We start from the raw sequence: 18,694 nt of genomic DNA on the forward strand, positions 1-18,694 counted from the left end.
ACTCTTGGACTCATGTGTTATTTGATACTGGTGCATCGCATTCCTTTATATCTTTGATGTTTGCTAGTATGTTGGGTTTGAGTTGGGAAACTTTTAGTCCTGCATTGCATTTGAGTGTACCTATGGGGGGACACGGTAAGGTATCCACCATATGTAGGTCAGTTCGTATTGTGTTCGAGGGACATAAGTTGTCTGGAAAGTTACTAGTGTTGCCTATGGGGAAATTTGATGTAATTCTTGGTATGGATTGGTTGTCTAAATACCAAGCTATTGTGGATTGTTCACGCAAGAGAGTGACTCTTTTAACCCCTAGTGGTGATTTCATTGTTTATCGACCCAACATGAGTGCAGTGAGACAAAATCCAATCTTAAGGGCATGCTTAGGTGGAAAGAGAAACTTGGAGTGTTATGGGAATCTGTTTGCGATCGATGATTAGTCTAGGGATTTAGACCAATTCCCTTGGATATCAGTGGTTAGTGGTTTTCCGGATGTGTTTCCAGAGGATTTACCAGGGTTACCACCTAATAGGGAGATCAAGTTGTGCATTGATTTGATTCCCGGAGCTCAACCAGTTTCTATTGCGCCTTATCGCATGGCACTTGCAGAGTTGGCTGAATTGAAAAAACAATTAGGAGAGTTAATGGATAAGGGTTACATCAGACATAGTACTTCTCCATGGGGAGCTCCAATCTTGTTAGCCAAGAAAGCTGATGGGACTTTGCGACTTTGTGTCGACTATAGAAAGCTGAATCAGATGACAATTAAAAACAAATATCCTCTACCGAGGATTGATGAACTATTTGATCAACTTGGTGGTTCAAAGTTCTTTTCGAAGATTGATTTGAGGTCAGGCTACCATCAATTGAGGATTAGGGAAGAAGATATCCCTAAGACTGCTTTCAGGACACGTTATGGACACTTTGAGTTTTTGGTAATGCCATTTGGGTTAACGAATGCACCTGCTGCATTTATGGATCTTATGAATAGAGTCTTTAGACCTTTCTCGGATAAGTTTGTGATGGTATTCTTTGATGATATCTTGGTGTATTCTATGACACGTGAGGATCATGTTGAACACTTGACAACAGTATTACAGACATTGAGAGATCATCAATTATACGCTAAGAAAGAGAAGTGTGAATTTTGGATGACTGAAGTCAAGTTCTTGGGCCATGTAATTTCTCAAGATGGTATAACCATTGATCCTGCAAAGATAGACTCTATTCTACAGTGGGAAAGACCAAAGAATGTCACTGAAGTTCGAAGTTTTCTTGGGTTGGTAGGCTACTACAGTCGCTTTGTAGAGAATTTCTCACGAATTGCTATGCCTTTGACAAAGTTAACAAGAAAAGAAGTAAAGTTTATGTGGGATGAGAGTTGTGAAAAAGCTTTTAGAGAATTGAAGGAAAGATTAACTTCGGCACCTGTTCTCACTGTTCCTAATAGTAAGGAACCATATGTGGTATTCACTGATGCTTCAGGTACTGGGTTAGGAGGTGTACTCATGCAAAATGGCAAGGTAGTTGCCTATGCTTCTCGAAAATTGAAACCACATGAGAAGAATTACCCTACGCATGACCTAGAACTTGTTGCGGTAATCTTTGTCTTGAAAATTTGGAGATGTTATTTGTATGGCGTAAAGTTTGACTTATACTCAGATCATAAGAGCTTGAAGTATCTTTTTACTCAAAGGGACTTGAATTTGAGGCAAAGAAGATGGGTTGAGTATATGGAGGACTATGATTTCACTTTGCAGTATCACCCCGGGAAAGCTAATGTAGTAGCTGATGCACTAAGTAGAAAGCCTCATGGTACTTTGGCATGTTTGGCTCTTGAGGACTGGAAAAGGACAATCACAATGGGTGATTATAACTTACAATACTATGAAGGGGAAGAAGTAGCTTGTATCTCTAACATAGTGGCTACACCAATGCTACTTCAGCAAGTTAAGCAACGTCAGTGGCAAGATGAAAAACTAAGACTTATTTGGAACCGAATCCACGATGGTGAGCAACTAGATGGGTGGATAGTTAATAATGAAGGGTATCTATACCATATGGGAAGATTAGTTGTTGCAGATATCCCTGATGTTAGGGAGACCATTTTGATTGAGTCCCATAGATCTAAATTCGTTGTACATCCTGGAAGTACAAAGATGTACCAAGATTTAAAGAGACAATATTGGTGGGAAGGAATGAAAAGAGATGTGGCCAGCTTTGTAGCTAAGTGTATAGTATGTCAGCAAGTAAGGCTGAGCATCAGATACCCTCAGGTTTACTTCAACCTTTGCCTATACCAGAATGGAAGTGGGACAAGATTACCATGGACTTTGTTAGTGGGTTGCCATTGACACCTTTGAAGCATGACGTTGTTTGGGTTATTGTTGATCGTTTGACTAAGTCTGCTCATTTTATTCCAATTAGGAAGGATTACAAGCTTACCAAGCTAGCTCGACTTTATGTAGACAATATAGTTCGACTACATGGAGTGCCTTCAAGCATTGTTTCAGATAGAGATCCTCAATTTACATCAAGGTTTTGGAAGGCCTTGCAACAAGCCTTAGGGACTGAACTTCACTTGAGTACTGCCCACCATCCACAGACAGATGGACAATCTGAGAGGACCATATAGACTTTGGAAGACATGCTTCGCTCTTGTGTTTTGGATTTTGGAGGTAGTTGGGGAGAACACTTGTCACTGGTGGAATTCACATACAACAATAGCTACCAAGCCAGTATAGGCATGGCTCCTTATGAGGCCTTATATGGGAGACCATGCAGATCGCCATTGTGTTGGACAGAACCAGATGAGCATGTTACTATTGGGCCCCAAATTATCACTAGTACCACTGAAACGATTAAGAGAATCCAAGAAAGACTTAAGGTTGTTCAAAGTCGTCAGAAAAGCTATGCCGATCTCCATCGACGGGAAGTTGAGTTTGATGTGGGTGATTGTGTCTTCTTGAAAGTTACTCCTATGCGTGGATAACGAGATTTGGAGTGAAGGGTAAGCTAGCCCCGAGGTATATTGGACGTTTTGAGGTTATCGAGAGGATTGGGGAGGTCCCTTATCGATTAAACTTACCAGGACAGTTAGGACATGTTCATAATGTGTTCCATGTGTCTATGTTGAGGAAGTATACTCCAGATCCGTCACATGTTATTGAGTATGGGGCTATCCCTCTTCAAGAAGATGTGACTTATGAAGAACAACCTATCAAAATCTTGGCGAGAGAGCTAAAAGTGTTAAGGAACATAGAGATTCAAGTAGTCAAGGTCTTATGGAGGAACCACAGAGAAGACGAGGCTACTTGGGAGTTAGAGTCCGAGATGTATATAAAGTATCCTCACTTGTTTAATTTTCAACTTGAGGTTGTACTTTAAAATTTCGCGACGAAATTTCTCTAAGGGGGAAGAATGTGAAGACTCGGTTTGACTCAGTCAAACTGAGTATATATATAATAAATAAATAAGTATCATATAATATATATGTATAAAAAAAACCATAAAACTGAACCCCTGTCGTCCCCTCTCTCTCTCTCTCTATTTATATCTCTATTTTTCTCTCTCTTCTAAACTCAAAATAAAAAAAAAATCCACAAACTCCATAACCACCACACTTCGACGACCCACCTCCGGCCACCGCCCCACGCATTAGACAAATCGGAAGCCCAAGTGCCGGCGACCTCAACCCCCAAGCGGCGCCGCTCCTTTCGCCGCCGTTAGCTTGGGATCGCAAGTCAAAGTTTGGTGATTCAAACTTCGAACGGATTTTTTGGTCACCTCTGGTGTCCGTTTGACAAGACCTTTTCACCACTAAACTCAGCTCGTCGAGGAGAACAACCTACAAACTCCATAACCACCACACTCCGGCGACCCACCTCCGGCCACCGCCCGACCTCATGCGCCGGACCGCTTGAACCTCCTAGTGCTGGCGACCTCACCCCCCAAGCGGCCCCGCGTCTCTCGCCGCCGTTAGCTTAGGATCGCAAGTCAAAGTTTGGGGTTTCAAACTTTGAAAGGATTTTTCGGTCACCTCCGGCGTCCGTTTGACGAATCGTCTTCACCACAAAACTCAGCTCGTCGAGGAGAACAACCTACACTAAACCATTTTTCTCGATTCACTACTTTTTTCGGTGACATTTTTGTAGCTCCGCCCCTTTCCGGCAACTTTCAGGTGACATCTTGTACCGTTTTGACAAACGGTTGGCATGGGTGTGATCTACTCGTCGAGGTGGTCGTTTTGATATACAATACTCCTATTTTCGGCGACGTTTCCGGTACACTAATTTTTACCGCCACCGATTATTAATGTGCACCGCTTAGGTGAGGCTTCGGAACCCCAAATTTTAAATATAGTCATATTATATGTCGTTGGACTCGGTTTTGAATGTAGAATGTGATGATGATAATTATTAAACCATTTGATGGTATAGGTGAGAGTAATATGTTAGTTTGGACTAAACAATTGGAGGTTGGGACTTGAGAGCTTAAGATCGTCTTTTGGAAAAAATTTAACGACTCGGGAGAGGTAGGGACTCAACTTGATTATTGGACTTTATTTTTATATGTGCTGTATAACATTAGACCTATTCCACTTTTTATGATTTACAAAATTGTTTGAAAAATTGAAAACTTAATCTGCATATTTTTCTGGACTGTTCTGGGGCACTGAGTGCCAAATATATTTTATGTGCAAATATTTATGCAGGTTATGATTTTTGGGTTTATTCAAAATACAGCTGTTATGCTGCCGAATTTTCTAGAAAATAAAAAGGAATATGTTCTTTTGTTATGCTTATTATTTGCCTGCTTTGGTTATACTGATGAGAGCCATGTTAATCATGTTCGGTGCATATTGTTGTTTCACGACCTAGTCTCTATGTCATCATAGGTAGATGAGGTGTGCACTCACCTGTAGGTGAAAGACCTAGAATCTGTACAGGGAGTGAATTAAATCTGAGCCCCGGTATTTATGGTGGATATCAGATGCGACTACCCGGTTTTGGATGTCGTAATCTATGATTGGTATTGAGAGCTAGGGGTCTAGTGGACGGTGTGATATGCATTTGATGTTTGATTTGTGATTATTTTTGGTCTCTCTACTTTATTTGTACATATTGATACTGTTGATGAGATATTTTATTTTTACAAAGCTAACCATGCAGGAATTTTATTAAACCAAGGGTCCTTTGATATTAGTTGTTTTCCTACTGGCCTTATAAGCTCACCCCCTATTTTCTCCCATTCCAGGAACTCAGTTTGATGCTAGTGGATGAGGATGGTACGGTTGGAAAAGGAATGTCGTTATTAGTTTAGTCATATTTTACTCTTTCACCTTCTAATTAGACTGATTTTGTATTTAAGAACAAATGGATGGTCTGGATGACTTAAATTAGCTATGTACTAGTTAGAAATGAGAAATGATGGATGCTAGGTATTATTTTGGTATTTTATTGACTTATTTAATCTATCTATTTGGTGATTACATAACTGTGGGAATATTATTGTTCTTTTATACTGATGAGTGGTCCTGATTTTGTTACTAATATTTTCTTATTAATATAGGAGTTAATCCATTACTTTTAAATCAGTATTTTGTAATATAAATAAAAGGATCATTTATAAGCTTTATCTTCCTACGAGGGTCAAAGTGTGACCTTTGACCACCCAAGTTATGGATATTACATATCTGCCACAGCCTAGGGCTCGGGTCATGACACCATCGACCATACTTCTTAAACTCCGACAGGTGATTATGGGTTAAATCTTGGACAACATTTAATCTCGACTGCTTGTTACCAAATAATATACTAAGTTTCAATAACACTAAAGCCACCAAAGGGTTGTGATCATCAATTCAAAAGTCTCACGAGATAGCCTGTCAAAGAGAAATAATAGAATTTCCTGTATTGGTCCATGTACACATCGACGGAGCACTAACCACACCCCCAACCAATGCCACATTTGAATCAAACCAAAGCAAGAAAAAAAAGCATGATAATTAGGAGTTTCAAGTTCTTCTCCGCTTCGTGAACAACAAAGAAGTACCTAAAATTTATGGGAGATAAGTTGTGTTGCTACTGGTAATGCCAAATAGAACATACGCCAAACAAAAACTTTTACCTTTGGTGGCATAGCAAGATTCCATATTCCATTCCACCAAAAAATTAGCCTGGATGATTTTCGGACTCCCTCCTCATCCTAGAGCAACCATGTCAATGAGTAGCCACTTTTAACATTATAAACCCCATCTCGATCATAGTGCCAACACCATCCATCTTCTGTCTCTCGCCTTGCTAATAGAGTAGACAGAATTATGTGCACATCTATTGGCAAAAAAATATGTTGAAGCTTCACCACATCCAAAGCACTAGACGGAAGGATAAATTTTCTTATCTGACAATCATCATTAATCCTCCTAGAGATTGGTTGAAAAGATGTTGGACGTGGGAGCCATGGGTCCTTGAATTCCCAAACTTGCATTCTATCATCAATGGATCTCTAAGATTGTATTTAAGAAAATCCATTCCCCAAATCAATTCGACCAAAGATGAGATGAACTATCCTTTTCAGTGGCCTCTAAGATAGAGCAAATTTGAAAATATTTATGTTTCAAAATTTGAGCATGCAAGGAATTTAGGTATAGAAATAATCCCCACACTTGTTTAAAAAATAGAGCTTGATTAAAAAGTCGAAAGTCTTGAAATCCTAGCCCACCCATCACCTAGGTTGGCACACCTTTTCTTATTTCACCCAAGGAATCTTCCTTTGATCACCATATGAACCCCACCAGAATTTTTAGACAATAGACTTTAATTTTTCATAAGTTGTACCCGGAGCTTAAAGACACAGTCATATAAGTTGGAATAGCATGAAGAATAGATTTGATAAGTACCTCTCCCCCACCAGCTAAGAAGAAACTCCCTCTCCACCCTCTAACACGCTTCCTAACCTTATCACAAATCCCCTCAAATGCCCACTCTTTATTTTTACCAATCACCGTAGGCAAGCCAAAGTACTTATCATGAGTTGCCACTGATGTCAATCCCAATACTCTCAGAACCCCATCTCGATCCACCTGTTGCCCATTCTAACTAAAAGTGATAGCAAACATCTGAGAGTTTATCTTCTGACCAGATCCAGCTTCATAAGTTAGAAGGATATGCTTTATAGTTTCAGCATCACCTCCATTATCTCTACCAAACATAAGGCTATTGTCTACAAAAATAAGTGAGTAACCCGTGGTCCCGACCTAGAACACCTAAACCTTATCAATTTAGATCTGGCTTCTACACGAGAGAACAACAAGGACAATGATTCTACATAGAAGAGTAATAAATAAAGAGATAAAGGACATTCCTTCCGTGACCCTCTTGTCGAAATCACTTGACCTTTAGGATGACCATTGGTTAAAAAAGTATACTCCAGTGTTGTCACACAATCCATGATAACCCTAATTCAACCCTTAGCAAGACCAAATTGCTACATCATACTGGCCAAGAACCTCAATTCCACCCAGTCACATGCTATACTCATTTCAAGCTTGAGTGCCATTAATCCTCTTCTATCGTTATTTATTTTAAACAATTAATGAAGTAGCTTAATACTAACCATAATGTTGTCATGTATTGAGTGTCCTGGGACAAATGCACTCTAGAATGATTACATAAGGGGGCCAAGAACACTTTTCATCCTCAGTGATAAAGCTTTTGCAATAATTATATACATTACATTACACAAAGTAATAAGTTGATACTCTTTAACCAATCATGGCTTTTGTAGTTTTGGTATCACCACCATGTTTGACTTATTAAACTATTGCACCAAAGCACCGTCATTTAAGATTGCAAGGCATACTTGGTTGACCCTTTCGCCCACAACATCCCAAAATCTCTAAAAAAAAATAAAGCATGATATTCGTCTAGTCCTAGAGCTTTAGTGGTGCCAATGGCCTTAATAGCCTTGTAAATATCCTCTTGAGTGAATGGTGCCTTAAGACGCTCATTATCAGCCACCAAAATACGTGAATTAATACCATCTATACCACACTAGATTTGCTCATTTGTCGGGTTGGTTGTTTGAAAAATATCCATAAAATACCGCCCCACTTCACCAAAAATCTCTTGCTCAAGACACGAATTTTGGCTAGTTTCTATCATAATCTCAGTAATAGCATTTTTGTTCTTCCTCAACGATGCTCTATTATGAAAGTATTTTGTGTTTCTATCACTTACAGTCATCCACTCCGACCTCGATCTCTGTTTCCAATAATGATCCTCTCTATTCATAAGATCATCCAATTTAAGTTCTATAGTTTTCACTAGGAATGTCAATGGGGCGGTCGGATCTGATCCGACTCTGATCCGACCTGATCCAGATCATGTACGGATCTGCCCCGCCCCTCCCCGCTGGATCAGATACTCAGATCGGATCTGATCCGACCCGCCTTATACGGATCGGATCTGATCCGGCCCGATTTTTTTTTTTTTTAAACAAAATTTATTTTATATCTAAATTTATAATTTCTTTTTTCCAAAATTTATTTGTTTAAGAACTAATAATGCATCATTTGTTTTCTTATATATTTTTATTTTATTTGTCAGAATCAATAAAAAAAAATATATCAAATTCTTATCACATAAAAATGTAATTTTACTATTGAAAAATTAAAAAATTTACCAAATTTTAGAAATTCCACTAATATAATCATCAATAATAATGTAGTATGATGATTACATGAAATAAATCTCCTCTAAATATACATGAAATTAACTATAAACTTTTTATATGTTGTTCTTCTAGTCTTCAAGATTTACTGTGTACGGCTCCTGCAAAAAAATAAATATGTTAATAATAAAAGTATAATTTAATTTATAAATTTTAAAAATGAAAACAATTACCATATTCGAATCTACATCATTATCTTGATCATTTACGGTAATTAGTTTAGTTTTTGTGCCTCTAAAAAAATTATTAAAATAATATAATAACGCAACTATTAATTAATGTATAAACTTATATAATAAGAAATAAATAATTATACCTTGTTTGTCAATTGCCAACCAACTTTGAGTACAGACCAAAGCCTCCAAAGTAGTAGGATGAAGTCTTACTCGATGTGGACTCACGTGTCTACCACCAGTACTGAATGAGGACTCTGAAGCAACAGTGCTAACCGGCACAGCAAATATGTCTCTGGCAATCATGTTCAACACAGGATATTTAGATCCTGTTATCTTCCAATAGTTGCATATATCAAAGAATTCATCAGTCCTGGGTAACACTTGGTAATCTAAATAGAGATCCAACTCTGACTTTTCATCCATTGCACCAGATGAAGCTCTAACATATAAGTCATAGTTAGATAGATGATCTTGTGTTGAAGAAGATGATGACCCTTCCACAAGTGAATTGTTTTCACTTAAAGTAGGACATTTAGATTTGTACTCATTGAATAGATCATCACAAAGCCTACGCACCTTTCTAATTTCAACCTCCCATTTATCATCTCCATAGAGTTGAGGAAAATAAAATTGGAGCAACAAAAACTTGTATCTAGGATCCAAAACCAATGCAATAGTCATAATCCTATGAATCTGTTCCCAATACTTTTAGAACTTAAACATCATTTGAGTTGACATATCCTTCATAAATAACTCATTTGATGACATTCCTTCTTCAATTTTCCTTTTAATTTTACACATCTTCGGGAAGAATAGATTGGCAGTAGGTACTTGGTACCGGAAAATAACTCTGTCACCTCATGAAAAACTTCTAGCCTTTCACATAATTTTGAGCTCTAATCCAATCATCTTCTGATGGGAAACATTTATACTTTGGATCACAAAGCTTTGCTCGCTCAAATACTGTTTTGTACAATAAAGCTGTCTTTATCATTAAGTATGTTGAATTCCATCTTGTAACATAATCAAGAGATAACTTTTTAGTACATGTCATTCCAAGGTGACGAGCATTCTCCTTAAATTTCTCATACCGTTTTGGTGTGCCTGACCAATAAGCGACACTATCTCAAATCTTATCAATGCTATCACCGATAACAGACAAACCACCTCTAACAATTATATTCAAAATATGCGCACAACAACGCATGTGAAGCAGCTCTCCATTCAAAATAAAGCAGCTAGGATCAAATTTTTGCTTCAAAAGTGGAATCATTGCATCATTAGTGGATGCATTATCAAGTGTCACCGTACTAACCTTATCTTTAATTCTCCATTCAGACATTGAAGAACTTAGTGCCTCTGTAAGTGCTGGAGCGTCATGTGGGCATGGTACATACTTAAAGCTTATAATACGACTATGCAAGGTCCAAGCATCGTCTATAAAATGAGCTGTAATAGCCATATATCCTCTCTTTTGATGATTGGCAGTCCACATATCGGTGGTTAAAGCTATTCTACTTTTATTTTTCTTCAAAATATCTCCACATTTTTCCTTCTCAAGCTTATGTATCTTCATAATGTTAGACCTTATTGTATTCCTTGACATCAATTGAAACATAGGAGAAATCGTGTTTGCAAAATCTATAAATCTACTGTGTTCAACCATCGATAAAAGGTACTCATGTAGAATAATCATATGAGCTAACTTTTTTCTTCCTAGTTCTTGATCAAGATTGTAGGTGACTACAAGACTTGCAATGGCATTTGCACGTTGTTCTTTCATCACTGGTTTAAATGCTTAGTCCCCTTATTTTTTCCTGCCGCCATGTGCCTCCCGCAGTGATTGCACACTGCTTTCAATACATTGTCAATCGTTTGCAAAGTAAAGTAATCCCATGCAGGAGATCTTCTCTTTTTCTTATTTGTTGTCTCTCCACTCTGAGTTTCATCTATTCTATCACTAGACTCTACTTCTTCTGATGTAACAAATTCAGCACCCCCAAAACTAGAATTTATTTGGCCAGACATATAACCTACATTTAACATCATATTCTCAATTATATAAAAACTAATGCAGACAAAATATATCTATAAAAAATTGGACAACATTTCCCCTATTTTATTATCCATAACCATTTGTTAATTTCAACTATAATCAATAAAACAATACACAAGCTCTCATTCTTATATCACCGCAGCACACAAATTTTCTCAGAACTTACTTCACTGTGGATGAATATATAAGATATTCAAACTCTTCTATAAGAAAGGTTATAGTGTATTCCTTTAATAATTCTAAGAAAACTTACAAATTGTTTCTTATCTCTAAGTCCAAGATTATCAAGCAGATCTTATACCTCAACTTCACTCTCAGTCTGGACAAAGTGGAAAAACCTTTAAAATTCAACACCATAAATAGCAAAGCAATTATTTTCAGATAAAAAAAAAATTCCAGCGTCCATAAAAATCCAAAACTAAAGCGGGTTCTTCAATAATTTATATACAAAACCAATCTACCATTGAATTGGCTCCTTCATCCCATATCAAACCTAACTAGCTTAGATACCCTTTGATTCATTTTTTTTTGTGGAGAGAAACAAAACAAATAAGACTCAATCCTGCCATTTAATCACATTGACTAATACCTTATTAACAAGTTTAGGGACCCAAGTCAGATGAAGGACAAAGGTTTCTTTTTTCGATATAAACTAAGTCAAAGTAATCCCATGAAACCATGAAACTCAGTTAACACAGTTTGATAAATTCTCACTTGTAAACAGAAAAATATGAGAATTTGCAATAGTTATACACTACACTATATGGGCAAACTCAATCAAAAATATTTGTTGTCACTCTTTAGTATTCTTTTGAATGGAACTCTTTAGTATTTTATTTACTTTAACAAAGCAGAACCAGAAAACATCAAGAGAGTGAAAAAAGCTCAAGCTTTCACTTAATCCATGGTTTAGAAATTTTAAATATCAAATCAGAATGTGAACTAACAGTAACAGAACTTCTCATAGAGCCTAATTGCTAAGGGACTAATTTAGAGTCCTCATCAAATATATTCACATATAAACTATTATAAATGGCTTTAGAAACTTGTGAAAAATCAGCCCTTTGATCCAAGCATTGGTTTTCATTGATGGTGCATATATTGCATATGATACAGTGTACTATCCAACTAAGCACCGAACTCTATCCACAAAATTTTTCCAAACACGAAGATTAAACCCCTAAAACTCCATAAAGCTACGACCCAACTAATTATCCCAAATGCATAAAAAAAACAATAAAAGTTACAGCAACCATAAACCCCCAGTGTTAAAAATAAGCAAGAAACAATAATTAATCAAACATAATTCTTAGAATGGCATCAAAAGTATAGATGGGAATAAAAAATGTCACCTGGGCTTTAGAGAAACAGAACAATGGTGAGAAATTTGGCGGGGCTTATCTATATCTACCAAATGGGAGCAAGAAAGAGTGGCCCAAGCATTTGGGTAGTGAGCCAGGGAAGAGGATCAAAATGGGGTTGAGTTGCGCCGGCCTTGGACACTGAGTTAGCCAGTGTACAACATTTTTGAGGAAGCTCACCGGGTTTATTGTGATAATGATGTCGAAAGCACCAAATAATCATGTGAAAAATACTTAGTCAGCTAAAAACTCTAACATTTTGCTTAGTTTTATTCAATTTCCCAACACACACACACACACACACATCTCTATATATATATATATATAGAGAGAGAGAGAGTACCAGAAGGGGAAGACACCAAACTGAATGACGGTGACGACTAGACGAGTCCGACTCCTTCACCTTGAGATAGCGGACATCGGAGTGGCCGAACTTGAAACACTAAAGCCAGGGAAATCGTTTGAATTTCTCCTTTTCAGATTCATTAAATTCATCGGAGTGGAGGTTGTTGGCTGTTTGGATTTTCTCGGGAAAATGAGGAGAAGAAAATGAGATTTGGTGAAATTGGGATTTATTTTAGGGTAGATTCAATTTTTTTTTTATAAAAATATCTTAAAAAGTAAAAATGTTTTTTTTTAAAAAAAAATATATATTTAAAACGGATTGGGTCAGATCCGATCCGTAAAAAAATTAAGCGGGGCGGGTGGGTCTTATCCAAGATCCAATAACTATCTGAATGTTTCGGATCAGTAATGATCCGTCGGATCGGATCACTGACCCAATTCGAATGAATGGATCTTTTTGCCATGTCTAGTTTTCACCTTATCCATTCGCACATTGAGAGCATTAGCATTCAAAAGTTTATCTATCTCCTTTTGAGTTTCAATTACTTGCTTCGATGACAATCAAAATCTTTGCTTATTCAAAGTTCATAGGCAATTTTCACAATGTTCAAGAGATTCGCAAAGTCCCAAAGAGTCGGCTACATCTAGCGTTCATCTTTTCCAAGCCTCAAACACAATGGATCAACATTCATCTTCTTAAGCCAATGAGGTTCAAAATGGAATTGTCCTTTTAACTTGCCCATGACTCAGTAGAAAAACATTCTCAAGTTTAATGACTGTAGGGTGATGGTCAGAATAAGAAAGTCACCATGGCACACTTGAACTGAAGGACACAGCTCAGACCAAGCTTGATTGCACACAAAACGATCTAACTATTCTTGATGTGAAATACCTTGCCTTTTATTCATCCAAGTGAAACTTGGCCATTGGTACCCCAAGTCATCTAGCATACAGGCATCAAGAACTTAATGAAACTCAGTCATTCCCATAACATCGCTGTCTGTCCCACTCTTTTGTACATGCATAGATAAAATCTCATTGAAATACCCCCACAAATCCATGGTAGATTAAAAAATTCATTTATATGACGAAAAAGTAACAAAGACTCTTTTTGGAGGTGAGTTTTTTGGGTTGCCATAAAATCCCATGAATTTCCACAACTAACTCCTTGGACATTGTACAAGAGCATCAATATGTTCAGTAGAGTAGCTTTTAACAGTAACATCCCAATTGCTATTTCATATCCATAAGAGTCCACCACTACTCCCACACAATAAACACGAAAGCTATAAGAAAAATTGATATGTCTTGGAATACCTTCTTCCCAATTACCACAAAGCTTAGTCTGCGACAGGTTGACCAAGCTTGGGGAATACTTGCGCACAATAGTCCACAATGCATTTATTGCACTAGGGTTCCTCAGACCCCGTACATTCTAGCATAAGATACTCAATGCGGCTGCCGAATATTAATTAATTAAAATTTGTAGTATAATCTCATTTACTGTCGTATATTAGTTAATGAAAATTTGTGGTATAATCTTTTTTTAGAAATTATTTGGATTTGATATTTAATACATATACGCATTATATACATGTGGATATTTTAATATAATGTATTTAATTTTTATGATTTGTTCTCATTAAGAGTATATTTATCAAATTTTGATAAAAATATTATTTTTGTTATAAAGTAATTTAAAATAAAGAGTAACAGAAGAAAATGAAGATGAAGAGAGATATTGAAAGTGAAATACTTTATTTCAATGAAGTGATTATTTATTTATACAAAAATGTGAAACATATAATAAGAAACTAAAAAAAAATAATTATAATTACAATAAAAAATTGATTAAAATATTTGAAGATCCATATATATATATTATTTATAATACTCACCCTTAGATATCCATAATAACTATCTCATTAATAACATGCCCAGAAAACCTAGTAGGATAAAAACTTGGTCAAGGGAAAAATAGTGCAGTGTGTATTAAACATCTCTCATTTTGGCATTCATGGAGATCTCCTAATCGACGAACTTTGATCTTATGTGTCGTCTTCTCAAATGTTAATGATGGTAATCATTTTGTGAATACATTTGTAAGATTTTCACTTGAAATAATTCATTGAACATTAATCGATATCACCGCTTGTTGGAACTTATTTTACTAGAATTTTAATTTACTAATTGTTATCCCAATTTTTTCCACCTAATGTGGCATGTCCACATAGTCAAAACTGAAACCACGTGGAATACATTCTATAAATAACTGGACAGGGTTACCTTGTGCAGTTCACCAATTATCAAGATTTTAAGTCTGTTAAGCAGGATCCAACAAGAAGAAAATGACAAGCCATGGAACCCTAGCCAGACCATAACTGGCCAGCCAATGAAACATCACACGTCGGCTAGGCCCTAAGAATAAGGGTGGCCAACCAACACGGGCAGACAGCGTCAAGTAGGCTGAACAAATTGTAGGGTCCACAACAACCTTCTAAAAGATTCTCAAGCTGACCTACATTTACGGGAGAGACCCAACAGCCCATGAAGATAGGGATATTCTCTCAAGATATTGGTCTTATATTTTAGGGATTTAATTATACTTTTTTGTGTATTTTAAATAAAATATAAAAAGATGTTAATATCCATATTTTAAAGGAATATCTCTTCCTTTTTGAATAAAAATATCTTGTAAGTCCTACACTATATATAAAGTATAGATCTAGACTCCCTTCCACACGCCTATAGTTCTCTCTTTCTCTAAGTTCCATACGCCATTTATGCTTCCTAGACACTAAGTCAATTTTTTACTTAAGTTCTTCACAAGATCTCACAAATAATGGATCTGTAACATATTGTTCTCACAATTGTAATACATAAGAGAGCCATAACTAGAAATTACAAGGTTTTAACCTGTGATCTGCGTGGTATTCTCTCAAGAGTGAATTCAACTAAAAGGGGAGTAGGTCATTACTCATTCATCAAGGGGAGCCTCTATAAATTCGTGTGTTATTTTTACTATTTATTATTCCTGTTTACACGTGGTGATCATCAACAATTATAAGGCTTCATCGTCAGTTGGCTAAATTTCAAGTCAGCACTAATCATATATGTTGATTATAAATATTATAATCTAACATTCAAAATATGAAAATCCTAAAATAATAATTCAACATGTATTAGTTTAAGAAATTTTATATTGGTTGTAGTAGAAATAGTATGATTCCTTTTGTTGAGAAGAACATTTCTGGGTGGGATTGGCCAACTTTACCATTGATGAGGGTCCCATTGATGGGTGTGGAATGTTTACATGGAATCCACCTGTCCCATTCTGGAAACGTGGATAACAGGGTCGAACCTATATAAAAATCCTTAGGTTCTTTTACTTTCTAGTTCTAATTGTGTAACGCGTTGCAAACATCAGATTAATATGACCTTGCTGTCGGTTGGCCACATTTTAAGGTCAATAGTTAAGTTATGGCTTAAATGTAGTACATGTATTTTTTTCACTTGTTCGTTAAAGCTGAATAAATGGATTGCCCAAAATACTTATATCTTGAGAACATGGTTATGCAATTGAGTGGGAGCGCTAATCACAAATATCGAATCTATAGCTTTTATAACTGTTTAGAATTGAAATGATGATTTTCGTAGAGCTTGGCTTAACAGATATAAATGGATGACCTCTTATTTCAGTATATTAGTTTAATGAAATATTATTTATAAGAAGCTAAGGGTTTTAAGGATAAAATACATTGAAGAGTAAAACAGAAAATTTGTACGTAATCGATGTAAATAATATATAGAGGATCTTTGATTATTTAGATTGAAACAATGCATAATTCATAGTGTCTATATTTGGTATTGAGAGCATTGTATGTAATCATGAGTGCAATTCCGAATCTATAGTGGAGTCAGAAGGAATTAATAAGTTAGGAAATTTGCTTAGTAAATTTCGAATCTAGTTATTAGGAGCTTGGTTATATAGGCCCATGGTGCCTATATTTTTTGGAACAATATCATCTTGTAGACTCAACTAATTTATTTAATAAATTTATTAGAATTTGAAAATAGAATATGTCTTATTTGATAATTTTTACCATGTTTAGGCAATTTTGAGAAGAAAAGAAAAATAGGGGTTTATTTGTTAATTAGTACACTTAGTGGGTCTAATTAATAAATATATTTAAATTGTATTTTATTTGATAACTACTTATAATTATGAAAATAAAATTGGTATTTAAATAATTAGAAGAGATAAGTGGTAAAATAGAAAAGGACACATTGTTTCATTTAAATGAAATAAAGTGGCATAAATCTAACTCTAAAGCCCATGTAGAATTCAGCCCTAGAGTTAGACTTCAGCTCAAGTCTATATTTTAAGTCCAATCTCATATAACCTAGCCCTAAGTGAAGCATGATGGGTTTTATGCCTTAAATAAAACTCCATTTCAATGTAATCTTTATTATTCAAATATAACCAACCAAAGCTCTGAAACTAAGACGAATCAACAACACGAAATTTTTGGGGAACCCAGCAGCAGATCCGGTTAATCGATTTACACCAGAAAACCCAAACAATTTGAAAACCTAACCAATTCGAATCCAATCCATACCAAACCTTCCATACCTGCATATTATACCCCAATAGACATATCCCAAGTAATAGAATAACATAGCATGCTCTAAAACAAAAATCACCATTAAAGAGCCAAGCTTGAGTTCTAAAACTCAAAGCTTGTTCAAACCTAACAACAGCCCATAAAACCAGCACAAATCAACATATCTAAACATAATTCAAACTCAGAAAACAAAACTAACTAACAGAAGCAGTTACAGAACTCAAAAACACAAATCATGCAAAACGAACTCTTACTTATAGTTTAAGAAACAAAAGAGGCTGAAGCCAAGAACTTACCTAGAGCGTGAGATCACTTAATCCTTGCTGTGAAATACTTGAATTGATGAAGAGAAAACATCAAAACCCTAGCTGCCTAGGGATTTTGAGAGAGAGAGAGAGAGAGAGAGAGAGAGAGAGAGAGAGAGAGAGAGAGAGAGAGAGAGAGAGAGAGAGAGAGAGAGAGAGAGAGAGAGAGAGAGAGAGAGAGTTCTTCTTTTTTATGAGTTTTCTATTTTTTTTTGTAAAATAAAAAGGTTTTATTAAAAAATATCAACCTAATGTAAAATAAATTCATAATATTAAACTTAATTACAAACTACTAAATGACAAAAAGTCATTTAAGCAAATTGACCATTTCGCCCTTCCCATAACTAAAAGGTCATAAAATCAATTAGGGGTATTTTTGTCAATTCTAAAATCTCAACTTATCCTAGCATTCCCAATGGCCAACTATATTGCTCTGCTATACTAAAATACTAAGATGTGATTCTAATAGCCAAACACCGCGTTCCAATGTTATTGAGCATAAAACATGCAAAATTGTGAAATTCCATATATAACAAATAAAAGGCATTCTGAATTCAAATAAATCTCTGTAAACTGATAATTCATAACTAATACGCAAGTTTCATAATTAAACCCTAATTATTTGTTAAGTTTCAAATTGAAGTTAAGCGATCTTTACAATTATCCCCCCCCCCTAAAAGAATTTCTTCCCCAAAACCTAACCTAAACAACTCTGGATATTGAGCCCTCATGTCGGACTCTAACTCTTATGTGGCTTCTGTTGGGTTTTATGCCCTAAATAAAACTCATTTCAATATAATCAGATTTACTAATTAATAAAGATCAGAAATAACATTTTATGTTGCATGGTTCATATGATTTATTTCATGATTATATATATAATGTATGAATTCTATTTAAGTCCAGAACATATGAATTTGTTAATGATTATAGTGTTGTCAACACAGTGGAATATAATCTTAATTATATGTTCGAAAGTTTATTCCCTGATTTGTCAGTTCACTGGATGTAGACTGACATGATAATCAGCGATAAGTATTCTTACACCTTGGATAAGTGTTATGTCCTTCCAGGACATTGGCAAAGTTTACCAGTA

Source organism: Cannabis sativa, chromosome 4, assembly GCF_029168945.1.
Source record: "Cannabis sativa cultivar Pink pepper isolate KNU-18-1 chromosome 4, ASM2916894v1, whole genome shotgun sequence".
Lineage (NCBI taxonomy): Eukaryota > Viridiplantae > Streptophyta > Magnoliopsida > Rosales > Cannabaceae > Cannabis > Cannabis sativa.